Below are 14,046 nucleotides of genomic sequence, written 5' to 3' on the forward strand. Positions count from 1 at the left end.
TTGTGAACATAGCACAAGGAGTGGAGGAGTATTTTTGTTTTTTGATTATTTATTTTACCTTATACACAAGTCTTTACCCTGGAAAGGATGTTCCTTAACATATTTCACAGGAAAACAGTTTCAGTTTAGTTTTTGAACGTTTTAATGTGAACCAGTAAAAGTGGCTTAATACCTCTGACCATGTTGTTGACAGCAGTGACCTGGGGGTCAGAAATGCTTCCTGTGGCGATCCCCATGCTGTCCCCATGTCATTTGAGCACTGTCACTATCATTTTGAGCACTTTTTAGGCTTTCTACAGACTGCCGGGGATGCCGCCGCAAAAATGCTCGGATCTCCCATAGACTAACATTGGGCTCGGTGCTCGGGTCGAGCACCCGAGTATCACGGTGAGCTCAGCCCGATCTTCGAGCACCCTAGCATTTTAGTGTTCGATCAACACTAATCCTGACTTATTGCTGGCCACTTCAGAACTTTCCAGAGCTTTGTTTCTGTTATGCGCTTTGCAGAGAGATGCAACAAGAATGGCACCAAACCAGCAAAGGCGCAGCCACAGACGCACTTGGCACAAGCTGCCAAGCTAGGCAACTCCCTGAAGGCTGGGAATATTCTTCATTCAGCTTCCACTAAATGGAAGGGGAACTTTGACAGAGCCCTTCCCAGGTTCGCTGTCGCCGGAGAGCTGGGGTCTGGTGACGTGGCTGGAACCTTGTCAAGAACCAGGTGAGTACCTCTGCAAGAACTCCAGGAAGTGAAGCCAGAAGAGAAAATGAGAAAACCCCTGAAAAGCTAACAACACTAGTACTAGCACCACTCACCACCACTGCACATAGGAACTGCAATGAAGAACAAAGCACTGAGCAGGGAGCATGATTAAATAGCCCGCCTAATGTTCAGGTGTTGAATATCTCTCAATCATCCCCAGACAGCCACTCCCTGCTTTCTTGCACAGCAGAATGAACATAATTGCACCACTGCTTAGTGTCAGACAAAGCAGCGTCCTGCATAGCCTAGCAACCTGGGAAATCAGTGAGAGACACGGCAACCCATGTCCTCACACATCCTGCAACACCAGAACGCGATGCTCCATAAGATTGGGGTAGTCTCCATGCATGCGTAGTAGCTCCGCCTGCAGGGTCAGGGCAATGGTGGCGCCTGCGACTAGAGTAGCGTAGCACCAGACCTGCTCCATTCCCAGGTGGGAACACAAAATCACGATTCCTAACAGTACCCACCTCCCTAGGAGAGACCTCTGGGCTCTCACCACCCACCTTGTCCGGAAACCTCTTATTGAACTCAGCGATGAGACGATTGGCATGTATATTACCTCTCGAGACCCAGGACCTCTCCTCAGGACTGTACTCCTTCCAATGAATCAAATACTGAATGGAGTTTTTAACTCCACGAGAGTCCACAATACTTTCTATCTCAAATTCCTCAGTATTATCTACCATAATAGGAGGAGGAGGATCCTGTGTCAAAAGCGGGGTAACCACCTTCTTTATTAATATCTTGTGTAAAATATTGGGAACCCACATAGAGGAATGCAGATCTACCCAAAAAGCCACCTTATTGACAACTTCGATAATGGGAAATGGACCTATAAACCCGGATGCGAGCTTAGTAGATGGTACCTTAATCTTCAGATTCTTAATAGACACCCAAACTCTGTACCCCACTCTGAGTTTGCAACCTTTTTGACGACATTTATCAGCCTGCTTCTTCATGCTCTCCCCTGCTTTCTTCAGATAGATACGGGCTTCCCCCCAAACCTTCCGGAGGCGGTGGATAGTAGCAGAGAACGCTGGAAGTACAATGTCTCCTCCATCAAAACAAGGAGACCTAGGATGGAATCCTAGATTACAGAAGAAGGGAGACATTCCCAAGTCCTTGTGCTGTCTATTGTTTAGGGCGAACTCTGCCAAGGCTAATTATGATCCCCAATCATGCTGAATATGGGAGCAAAAACATCTTAGATAGGACTCAAAACACTGGTTGGTTCGTTCCGTTTGCCCATTAGTTTGAGGATGATATGCAGATGAAAACGAAAGTTCCGACCAGAGGCGTTTACAGAAAACCCTCCAGAATCTGGAGACAAACTGGGACCCACGATTGGAGACAATATTCATAGGAACCCCATGTAATCTTATCACCTGAACAAGGAACTAATCTACCAAGTCCTGCGCACTGGACTGAGCCAAAGGAACCAAATGCCATTGTTTAGAAAATTGGTCCACAATGGCCCACACTATAAGCATACCCTTGGAGTCAGGGAGATATGTAATGAAGTCCATGGATATGCGGGACCAGGGACATACAGGAATAAGCAAGTGGCGAAGTTTGTCTGCCGGGGCGATGTCAGGCACTTTGTTCTTGCACAGATCTCATGTGCAAGCTTCAATATCCTTACCTAAGGACTGCCACCAATACTTTGTGCTCAACAGGTAACAAGTCGACTGAATGCTTGGGTGGCCCGCTGTGACCTAGTCATGATAATCCCTGAGTCTGAGGCAGGCTAACTCTCCTTTTCAAGGTGGTACCAGTGTCCCAGCTGTGTTTGCGAATTACTCCTCCTCCTTGGCCATGAGCTTCCACTGAGCCCCCTCTGTCTGGTGTCAACACCGTTAGTAGTGCGTCTAGCCTTGTGCGCTTGTGTTCCAGCATTTTCCGATCACGCAACACTGACGGAAGTAAGGATGGTACTTTATTCTTATAGAGAGGATCCAGCAGGGTGGCCACCCAATAATCTGCACTGGTAACAATCCAGGCAATGCTGCGGTAATTGCGCAGGCACCGCAGCATGTCTTCGCTAATGTGTGCCAAGCTGCCCAGAGGCACGACTGTTAGAACCCTCCTGTTTGTTTTTTCCATCTTGTGTTTTGCGGTCACGTGACCATCTGCCTTTATATTCCAGCTCCGCCCTTTTGGCTGTGCTGGATTTCAGTGTTTGGCTGTTTTTCTAGCCAGGTGCATCTGTGCCTTTCTCTGTCAGTTCGTTTGGTCCTTCTGGGACCTCTAGTACTTTTTTTTGTCTGTTTGTCTTTTTGTGTTCTGCAACAACTTCTCTGTTTAGGAGGTGTCCCGTTTTTGTCCCAGTCCTTAGCTCTTTTAGGGACACCTCCCCTTGTGCTATAGGTCTTCGATCAGACTAGCCGAGGACTAAGGCGGGTCTGTTCGCTAGGAACAGGCAGCCCGCTACATTGTACGGATTCAGCTTAGTTTTACTGTAGGGACAATTTTTCCTTATCTTTCATTAGTACATGCTGCAGATCATAACAGTTTCCATCCAGGATTTGGCTCAACGCCTTCAGGGATTGTCTCTGGAGGTGGCCGAGCTCCAGCAACACGTGAGTAGCTGTTCTGAAGCACATTTTGTGGAACCCAAGGTAGGACTGCCTGATGTTTTTTATGGTAAACAGCAAGATTTTTTTTCCTTTAAAAATGCTTGTTTGTTATATTTTCGTTTGAGACCAAGGTCCTCTGGGAATAAATCACAGCGCATTGGTTTTATTATGTCACTTTTGCGCCAAGAACCACAACAGGGATGGGCCTTTTCTCTCTAACCTAATGATCCATGTTTAAGGTCTGTAGAAGAATTTTTTTCTGCTATGGGGCTATTATATGACGATCCTGATCGAATCTCATCTGCTGAGGCAGAACTCAGGCATTTGAATCAGGGGTCAGGTGATGTTGAAAATTATTGCACACACTTCAGAAGATGGGCCTCAGATGTTAAATGGAATGATCCAGCTCTGAAATGTCTATTTCTTGCTGGTCTGAGTGAAAGGGTTAAGGATTTGCTAATTGCATTCCCCGCACCTGAGACTCTGCAGGATGCCATGCAATTAGCTGTTCATGTGGATAGGAGACTGAGATTTAAACAGAATGAGGTAAAGACTCCTGTAATGCCAGGTCCTAGTCCCCAGAAAATCTGCTCTTACGGCGGTGAACCGATGGAGGTTGGGGCGAAGTCGCTCCCCTCTCAGGAAAGAGACCGGAGGTTCGCCGAGGGATTGTGTCTTTATTGTGGTAATGCTGACCATTTGATTAAGTATTGTGAGCTTCATTTACGTAAAGAAAAAAAAAGGTCAGTTACGCCCGTATAGCTTGTTTATGCTCTGCAGGAGTATTTCTTTCTGGGAGTACTACTTTGCAGGAAAATTTGATTGAATTTCAGGTATTTGTGGATTGTGGTTCAACACTTAATGTGATTGATAAAGGGTTTTTGGAAAACCTTAAATTGAAATCCAAACCTTTGTCATCACCTATTTCTGTGATTGCAATTGATAACACTCCCTTGAAATGTATTACTCACAAGGTTGCTGCATTTCCCCTCACTATCAATGGAGTTCACCAAGAAATTTTGGACTTGGTTGTATTAGATAATTTACCCTCTCCGGTCGTTCTAAGATTGCCTTGGTTAAAACTGCACAATCCTTTGCTGGACTGGTCTACTAATATGATTAAGTCTTGAAGTCCGAAGTGCTATGATAAATGTTGCAATGGTCGCATTGCGGCTGTGGAAAAAGGGGAAGTACCTATTCAAGATTTTTGGAGGGTTTTCTCAGAGGAGGAGTCACAAGTTTTACCTGCTCATAGGGATATTGATTGCGCCATTGAGTTTGTTCCTGGAGCTACTCTTCCCAAGAGTCACTTGTTTAATCTGACTATCCCTGAAAGAAAGGCATTGGAGGAGTACATACAGACTATCCTGGCTGCTGGTCACATTAGACCTTCTAAGTCGCCTGTGGCAGTTGGATTTTTCTTTGTTAAAAAAAAGGACGGGGATTTACGTCCATGTCAGGATTTTCGTGAAATTAATAAGATTACCGTACGCAATTCCTACCCATTGCCGTTAATTCCTGACTTGTTTAAGCAGTAGGTGAGGGCCAAGTGGTTCTCTAAAATTGATCTCCAGGGGGCATACAATTTGTTACGAGTGAAGGAGGGTGATGAACGGAAAACTGCTTTTAACACTCCGGTAGGTCATTTTGAGAATCTGGTGATGCCTTTTGGTCTTACCAATGCACCTGCATTTTTTCAGAACCTTATTAATGACATCCTGAGACCTTTGATTGGTAAGAATGTGGTTGTGTATTTGGATGACATTTTGATTTATTCACCAGATCTAGAGTCCCATTGGCAGAGTGTATGTGAAGTTTTGCAGTTATTGAGTGATAATTCACTCTTTGCTAAACTGGAGAAATGTGAGTTCGCTGTGCAGAAAATTATTTTTTTGGGCTACATTGTCTCTAGCGAGGGCTTTGAGATGGACCCGGTGAAGGTTCAGGCTGTGCAGGAATGGCCTAGGCCTATTGGTTTGAAATCTATACAGAGATTTTTGAGTTTTGCCAATTATTACAGGAAATTCATTAAGAATTTTTCTGTAATTGTTAAGCCTCTGACCGATCTCACCAGGAAAGGTGCAAATACGGTCCAGTGGACTACTGAGGCCATTGTAGCGTTTGAGTATCTCAAAGAGAGGTTCAGTTCCTATCCTTTTGTAGCCTGATGAGACCAAGCCTTTTTTGGTCGAGGTCGATGCTTCATGGGGGTCGGAGCAGTTTTGTCTCAGGAGAACAAGGATGGAGTACATCCTTGTGCCTTCTTTTCGAAAAAAAATTCGGAAACCTAACTGAATTATGAAGTTGGAAATCAGGAGTTGCTGGCTATTAAACTCGCATTTGAACTTTGGCGTCATTTTTTGGAAGGCGCTAGATTTCCTATTCAGGTTTTCACAGATCATAAGAATTTGATCTATCTGGATGCTGCCAAGCGCTTGAATGCACGTCAAGCTAGGTGGGCACTTTTTTTTTCTCGGTTTCATTTTTCTGTTACCTATATCCCTGGTACTAAGAATGTTAAAGCCGATGCTTTATCTCGCAGCTTCTCTCCTGCGGTCGGTGCCGAGGAGGAGGAGAGCATTTTACAGAAAGGAGTTGTGGTGGCGGTATTGGACTCCGTTTTGGAGAATGGGATTCTGAAAGCTCAAGATGATGCTCCATCTAACACTCCCCATGGGAGGTTGTTCGTGCCTAGAGCCTTTAGGAGAGATTTGTTTGTTGAGTGTCATGAGCTTCGGTTGGCAGGTCATCCAGGAATTTCGGAGACTAAGAGACTTATCAGTCGCAGTTTTTGGTGGCCTGGATGGCAGAAGGAAGTCATCAAGTGGGTGCGTCAATGTACTGTGTGTGCTAGGTTAAAGGCTTCACATACTCCTGTTGCGGGGTTGCTTTGCCCTCTGGAGGTTCCTAGTGCGCCTTGGACGCATCTCACAATGGATTTTATTACTGATCTTCCTGTGTCCGAGGGTTTTACTGTCATCTGGGTGGTCGTGGACTGTTTTAGTAAGATGTGTCATTTGGTTCCATTCATTAAGTTGCCCTGCGCCAAGACACTCGCTAAGTCGTTTGCTAAGAGGATTATCAAGCTCCATGGCGTTCCCACTGTTATTGTTTCTGATAGAGGACCTCAGTTTGTGGCTCGCTTTTGGCGTGCTTTTTATGACAGGTTGGGAGTCCATTTGTCATTTTCGTCTGGGTATCATCCTGAGTCTAATGGACAGACTGAAAGAGTGAACCAGGATGTTGAACATTTTTTGCGTTGTTTTGTGGCAGACAAACAAGAGGTGTTGTCTGAGTTTCTGCCTCTCGCAGAACTTGCTCTTAACAATCATACATCCTCCTCTGCTGGGTGTTCTCCTTTTTTTTGTTTTTTTTTGGTGATTTGGAGAGAGTTTGGACTAATGTACGTTGCAACCTTCAAGAGGCTAACAAGAAGTCCAAGAAGTATTTTGACAGGAAACGTAAGGAGGATTTTTTTTACTGTGGGTAACTTGGTTTATGTGTCCTCAAAGAACCTGCGGTTGAGGATTCCCTCTAAAAAACTGGGTCCTAAGTTTGTGGGTCCATTTAAAGTGCTTCAGGTTGTTAACCCATCTGCTGTTAGGTTGGATGTCCCTACTTCCTGGAAGATTAATCCTGTGTTTCATGTTTCCTTGTTGAAAAAGGCTGATGTATCAGATAGGGATGCCACTGTCTCAGTTCCTCCTGTGGTGGAAGACGGCGAATATGAAATTTCTCGTATCTTGAACTCTAGATGGTATAGAGGGAGATTACAGTATCTTGTCTCCTGGAAGGGTTTCGGTCCCAAACACAACTCCTGGGTAAGGACGGATGATGTCTCTGCTCCTAGGCTTGTTAAAGCTTTCCACAAGAGGTTTCTGGATAGGCCTGAGCTTGGAGGATCCGGAGGATCCTCATAAAAGAGCGGGTACTGTTAGAACTCTCCTGTTTGTTTTTTCCATCTTGTGTTTTGCGGTCATGTGACCATCTACCTTTATATTCCAGCTCCGCCCTTTTGGCTGTGCTGGACTTCAGTGTTTGACTGTTTCTCTAGCCAGGTGCTTCTGTGCCTTTCTCTGTCAGTTTGTTTGGTCCTTCTGGGACCTCTAGTACTTTTTTTGTCTGTTTGTCTTTTTTGTGTTCTGCAACAATTTCTCTGTTTAGGAGGTGTCCCATTTTTGTCCCAGTCCTTAGTTCTTTTAGGGACCCCTCCTCTTATGCTATAAGTCTTCGTTCAGACTAGCCGAGGACTAAGGCGGGTCTGTTCGCTAGGAACAGGCAGCCTGCTACATCGTAGGGATTCAGCTTAGTTTTACTGTAGGGACAGTTTTTCCTTATCTTTCCTTAGTACATGTTGCAGATCATAACAACGACAAGCTGGCCTGGGTGGGAGGTGTATCGTCTGTGTCCTCTGTATCTGACGCGCCCCCTGGGCCGTGTGTGGGGGAATACCCAGAGCCGGGTCTCTGTGTAATGCTAGGGGTTGTAGTTTCCGTGGTGGCGACCCGGTCCCGTGGCTCAGGGTGGTCAAATCAGTGGCGGATCTGTTTATTTGGTTTTTAATGTTTAAATGTCCGACTACGCCACCCGTGGATTGCGGTCACTGAGAACCGCCGCTGCGGGGCAGACCGCTGAGGCTGATGTTGTGTGCACAGCAGAGGATAGTATAACTCCCCACGGGAGAAGTATAGCCTCAGGGCAGTGAATGCAGATGGTGGGGGTGATCGTGCGCGGGAGCAACAGTAATGACTCAGAGTCCAGTGATGCAGTCCAGGGTCTTTACTCACAGTTTTACACTCCAAGCCACTTCTGCAGGTAATGGCTGCCCACGTTGTACTGTGTTCACCAGGTAAGGGGCTCGGCCAACTCCCAGGTACCTTTGGAATGCTTTTCAGGACCCCCTTTGTGTGTCCTTTCTCTGGCCCGTCGTACCCCACAATTGACCACGTTTCTGTCCAGCTGCCTCGGGCCTTGGCGGGCAGACGTATGTTCCGTTTCCCTGGGCCCTATATGGTGCCTTCCTAACGGGTGTAGTGAGGGGCTGTAACACGTGCAATGCCACGGCCTCCGGTTACTAGCTGAGGGTAATTGCTCTCCTCCACTAGATGAGGGATCCGGTTCCCTTTCTTGGCCTGACCCCCTACTCTGGTAGCGGCGGGCGTACGGTGGCGACTGGCCGGTCCGCACCCCTGGGGTCCCTTCACTCTACTCCTGGAGCCTCCTCCATTCCTCTCCTCTCTGACTGAACTCAGCAGCTCTTCTCTTCTCTAGGCTCAGGCCTTGAGACTTGGCCCCCCTGCGGAGCAGAGCCTGTACAGAGCCCCTGCTCCCAGTCTTCTTCTCTCTCTCTTCTCTCTCTCTTCTCCAAGATGGTGCCCACCTTATAAACTCCTCCTTCCAGTGCACCCTGAATCTACTCTCCCCACCCACACACTACCGGGTCCCCCCTTTCTAGGTGTTCCCTCCCCCCACTCCAGCCAGGGACAGGGGCAGTTGTGCTCACTCTTGGGAGCATTGTCGCCCTGCCCCCCGGAAATGTGGTGTAGTGCATGTGGGTGTTAGGGTCCTGAGCCACACTCCATCCTTAAATGGAAGTGAGATATCACACCTCTGGGTGAGATGCAATACCTCTATAGCAACTGAACCCTCGGGGCACTACATATCCCCCAGACACACTCCAGTGATGCTGTAAACTTCCTTGAGTGCTATCCCGTTGTGAACACGGTTCCTCCTCATCCTCTAGAACTGTCACCTGGCTGGACAATTGTGTACCTGTCCACTGTTGGTACAGGATCCCACCATCCAATCCATGTGTAGAAGACTGAACTGATAATGGTGTGAATAGTCCCTGTTCCTCCTCCTCTTCCTCCTGTGCTACTACCTCATCTATCATCACCTGAAGCGTTTTTTCTAGGAGACAATAAAGTGGGATAGTAACACTGATGATGGCGTCAAATTTCTGGTTTCAACTGTATATGGAAGGATAATGCATGGATGATATATTATTATAAAAATACTGCACCGAATTTATATACAGTACAGACCAAAAGTTTGGACACACCTTCTCATTTAAAGATTTTTCTGTATTTTCATGACTTTGAAAATTGTACATTCACACTGAAGGCATCAAAACTATGAATTAACACATGTGGAATTATATACTTAACAAAAAAGTGTGAAACTACTGAAAATATGTCTTATATTCTAGGTTCTTCAAAGTAGCCACCTTTTGCTTTGATGACTGCTTTGCACACTCTTGGCATTCTCTTGATGAGCTTCAAGAGGTAGTCACTGGAAATGGTTTTCACTTCACAGGTGTGCCCTGTCAGGTTTAATAAGTGGGATTTCTTGCCTTATAAATGGGGTTGGGACCATCAGTTGTGTTGTGCAGAAGTCAGGTGGATACACAGCTGATAGTCCTACTGAATAGACTGTTAGCTGCTATTTTATTGCCATAATACAAATTCTAAGTAAGGAAAAATGAGTGGCCATCATTACTTTAAGAAATGAAGGTCAGTCAGTCCGAAAAATTGGGCACACTTTGAATGTGTCCCCAAGTGCACTTGCAAAATTCATCAAGCGCTACAAAGAAACTGGCTCACATGAGGACCGCCCCAGGAAAGGAAGACCAAGAGTCACCTCTGCTTCTGAGGATAAGTTTATCCGAGTCACCAGTCTCAGAAATCATAGGTTAACAGCAGCTCAGATTAGAGACCAGGTCAATGCCACACAGAGTTCTAGCAGCAGACACATCTCTTCAACAACTGTTAAGAGGAGACTTTGTGTAGCAGGCCTTCATGGTAAAATATCTGCTAGGAAACCACTGCTAAGGACAGGCAACAATCAGAAGAGACTTGTTTGGGCTAAAGAACATAAGGAATGGACATTAGACCAGTGGAAATCTGTGCGTTGGTCTGATGAGTCCAAATTTGAGATCTTTGGTTCCAACTACCGTGTCTTTGTGCGACGCAGAAAAGGTGAACAGATGAACTCTACATGCCTGGTTTCAACCGTGAAGCATGGAGGAGGAGGTGTGATGGTGTGGGGGTGGTTTGCTGGTGACACTGTTGGGGATTTATTCAAAATTGAAGGCATACTGAACCAGCATAGCTACCACAGCATCTTGCAGCGGCATGCTATTCCATCCGGTTTGCGTCTTGTTGGACCATCATTTATTTTTCAACAGGACAATGACCCCAAAACACCTCCATGATGTGTAAGGGCTCTTTCACCAAGAAGGCGAGTGATGGGGTGCTACACCAGATGACCTGGCCTCCATAGTCACCAGACCTGAACCCAATCGAGATGGTTTGGGGTGAGCTGGAACGCAGAGTGAAGGCAAAAGAGCCAACAAGTGCTAAGCATCTCTGGGAACTCCTTCAAGATTGTTGGAAGACCATTTCCAGTGACTACCTCTTGAAGCTCATCAAGAGAATGCCAAGAGTGTGCAAAGCAGTCATCAAAGCAAAAGGTGGCTACTTTGAAGAAGCTAGAATATAAGACATATTTTCAGTTGCTTCACACTTTTTTGTTAAGTATATAATTCCACATGTGTTAATTCATAGTTTTGATGCCTTCAGTGTGAATGTACAATTTTCATAGTCATGAAAACACAGAAAAATCTTTAAATGAGAAGGTGTGTCCAAACTTTTGGTCTGTACTGTACTAAAGTATTTATGCCTGTATAGCAGCAGGAAGCCAGTGCTATTGTGGAAAATTGCAATGTGAACTACACCCATGGCAATATGTCTAATTCTAAAGTCTAATGGACTATCGAAACATGCTTTAATGGATAAGAAATAAAAAAAATTGGTTCTTACAAGTGGATGTACCGTTTATCTCCAAAGGAACATATAATATACTGCAAGTTAGCAGTTAAAATATATCCCACACACAGTGTGAATTCTTGAATATATAAAGGTGGTGAGTTCTGAAAAAAAACTTTTTTACAAGTTATACTATGTTTTTGATTTATTTGAACTCCACTTATAAGGAAGGATAGTGCATGAATGATATATTGTAAAAAAGACAAAAACCACTGCATTCATATATTGAAGCAGGTCAGGATATATCATTGGTGCAACCTGTATGGCCGCAGAGGGGGCCAAGAGTTAAGGGGGTCCACTTCTACTTCCAAAGCAGGAATTTAGCATTTTTAGGAGCTCTTGGGCTGCAAAGGAATCATATATTGTTCTTGCACAGGGGCCCATTTCTGTCTGTGTCTGCCAGTGTATTGAAGCATTTATACCTGCATAGCAGCTGGATGCTAGCACTATGATGGATAATTGCAATGTGAACCACACTCAAGGCAATATGCCTGATTCCAATGGAGATGAACGTTTTGCTAAGTTAGCACAAGTTTTTGGGGAAACAATGGAGGATGCACCGTATTATATAGAAATAAAAAAATGAATGCATGAGTGGGAAAAGAAATTAAATCAAGAAACACACACATGATGGGACTGCAATACCTTAAGCATCTATGTGGAATATCAAATGATACCACGAGGTTAAAGGATTAAAAAAATACCCACATATATATTCTCTGATGAATTCATGATTAAATGAAATTATTATTATTTATTTATATAGCGCCATTGATTCCATGGTGCTGTACATAAGAAGGGGTTACATACCAAATACAGATATCACTTACAGTAAACTAACAATGATAGACTTGTACAGAGGGAAAGGACCCTGCCCTTGTGGGCTTACAATCTTTAAATGAATAAGATCATATCAAAATCTCTTTAGATCTAATGAATGCAATTATAATGGAGGAAGAGAAAAAGCTAAGAATGGTTAAAGAGCAAATTGTGGAGATAAAAAAAGAAGCATTGAAATTTTCTACTCACTAACTATATGAAGACCTACATAAAAAAAATTTAAAGAAAATGTGGATAAATTTGAAAATTCTATTATGCAAGTATAGAAAAAAAATTGCAAAGGGACAGTATTGACTATGAAAATAATAACGTTTATGACTGGAGACCTACTTGGAAAGAATGTACACCAAAATATATTTAAAAAAAAACAAAAACAAAAAAGATGCAATTTTAATGAGGAAAAGAAAAAAAGTAAATTTCTCTTCATCAGATTATGAAGCTTTTGACTCTTGTCCCGATACGGCCAAAATTTAAAAAATAAAAAAAAAATGGCAACAATAATATGGGTAATCGACAACAACTATCAAAAAACGGGAAAGACAAAGGAGAAGACGACGCAGAAGAAATGGACAATATAAAAGGATACTTTACAAGGAAGAAGAGACAAGAATCAACATCCTAGAAGACACTGAAAATAATGTCATACTTCTTACTCAGAAAGTAACGAACAGAGAGAAGTATTATCCAAGGGATTAAATTTTGTCCCAGATCAGAAATTTGATTTATTTCAAACATCATTAGATGTTGTTATGCTCGCGCTCAGTTTAGCGCAAGCATGGATTTTGGTCCCACTGTGCCAGGGACCAAGGAGTGCCTGGAGGGGTGTAACTAGGGACCTCAGCAAATCCAAACGCAGATGTACGACGCCTTGATTACTCCGCAGTCTGAGGAGCGACGAGGGAGGTGGACCAGGTGCTACACCAGGGCAGACCTCGGACACACGTCTGTGACCCTCAGCGAGGTATGCACGCACTGGCCGGTTCGGCTGGTATGCAGATAAGCACTAGCAGGTGCGGGCAGATCCGACTTTTATACAGACAGGCAGGTAGGTGCTGGCAGGCACAGCCGGTATACAGACAGGCTGGGTAGGTGCTGGCGGGCACGGCTGGTTTACAGATAGGCTCGGTAGTTGCTGGCGGGCACGGCTGGTATACAGACAGGCCGGTGTTGGCGGGCACGGCTGGTATACAGACAGGTAGGTGCTCGTGGGCATGGCTGGTATACAGACAGGAAGGTAGGTGCTGGCAGGCACAGCCGGTATACAGACAGGCTGGGTAGGTGCTGGCGGGCACGGCTGGTTTACAGATAGGCTCGGTAGTTGCTGGCGGGCACGGCTGGTATACAGACAGGCCGGTGTTGGCGGGCACGGCTGGTATACAGACAGGTAGGTGCTCGTGGGCATGGCTGGTATACAGACAGGAAGGTAGGTGCTGGCAGGCACAGCTGATACAAAGCCAGGCTGGGTAGGGCCCAGAACAGACTGGAATACAGGAACGGGTAGGGCCCAGGACACACTGGATAAGCACTGGCAGGTGCGGGCAAATCCGTCTGGTATGCAGATGTGGCACCCCAGGGGTCTGGTTTCCCACAGTAATGTAATGTTATGTCTGAGAGCAGGTGGGAGGTCCTTTGGTCAGGGATCCTGTGCATGCCACACCTCCTGCCCAGTCTTGGGAGGGGAAGACCTTCCCCTATATAAACCCGGGGCTGAAGCAGGGTTGGTCAGTCAAGGAGAGTAGAGACAAGAAACAGTCACAGGAAGAAACAGCAGAAGCTCAGTGGGAGCAATACTACTACAAGTCAGGGGCTGGCAGCTGCAGAGCTCGCCCTGACTGAGAAGCTTTCTTACCGGACCCGGCGTCCGAGGCTGTGGGGACTAACTCTTACCCAGCAGCAGAAGCCGACCGGCAGGGGATTTCAGGGCCTCAGGCCCAGAAACCCGAAGGCACGGTCACACGCGTGGGACCAGCGCCGCCATCGTGGAGCGGAAGCCATTAGAAGGCCCCGAGTCACCGGCCATACGGGTGAGCACCACACG

Source organism: Phyllobates terribilis, unplaced genomic scaffold, assembly GCF_046119375.1.
Source record: "Phyllobates terribilis strain yellow unplaced genomic scaffold, ASM4611937v1 Scaffold_2__4_contigs__length_985480577, whole genome shotgun sequence".
NCBI classification, from domain to species: Eukaryota; Metazoa; Chordata; class Amphibia; order Anura; family Dendrobatidae; genus Phyllobates; species Phyllobates terribilis.